We start from the raw sequence: 352 nt of genomic DNA, 5'->3' as shown, positions 1-352 counted from the left end.
CTTTGGTGGATAACCCAAACTTAAATTCAGAAATCAGAACCACCATAGATAGTCCTCCTCCGTCTCCGTCTGTTCTCTCAGTCGATCTAAGGTGGGTGTGCGAAGCTTTTTCTGATTCCGCTTTAGAAATCCAAAATTCGATTCTTGTTTTTGGTATATGCATCATTAAACTCGTCAATTTGTTGATTCAGGTTCATGGCTTCTCCCGAGGAGATTGATGATGATACATCAGAGATTCCATCCCCGTGGGTTCATCTTCTTCCTCTTTTGTACTCTTTCATATGTTTCAATCTACTATTTAGTTGTTTAATTCGCATATCTACAGGCCAAAGAAAACTTACAAGGATCCCGA

At 39.8% G+C, this 352-nt stretch overlaps 1 long non-coding RNA gene across 1 annotated transcript; it reads left to right on the top strand.

The window, feature by feature from the left end:
• The first annotated feature begins 25 nt into the window (after positions 1-25).
• LOC109132016 lies at positions 26-352 on the top strand. Its single transcript, XR_002037319.1, has 3 exons — positions 26-91; positions 192-245; positions 326-352. It is a non-coding gene; the product is annotated as an uncharacterized LOC109132016 (long non-coding RNA).

Source organism: Camelina sativa, unplaced genomic scaffold, assembly GCF_000633955.1.
Source record: "Camelina sativa cultivar DH55 unplaced genomic scaffold, Cs unpScaffold12630, whole genome shotgun sequence".
Taxonomy (NCBI): Eukaryota; Viridiplantae; Streptophyta; class Magnoliopsida; order Brassicales; family Brassicaceae; genus Camelina; species Camelina sativa.
Note: the sequence above shows the minus strand (reverse complement) of the source record. Positions and strands in the feature narration are given on the sequence as shown.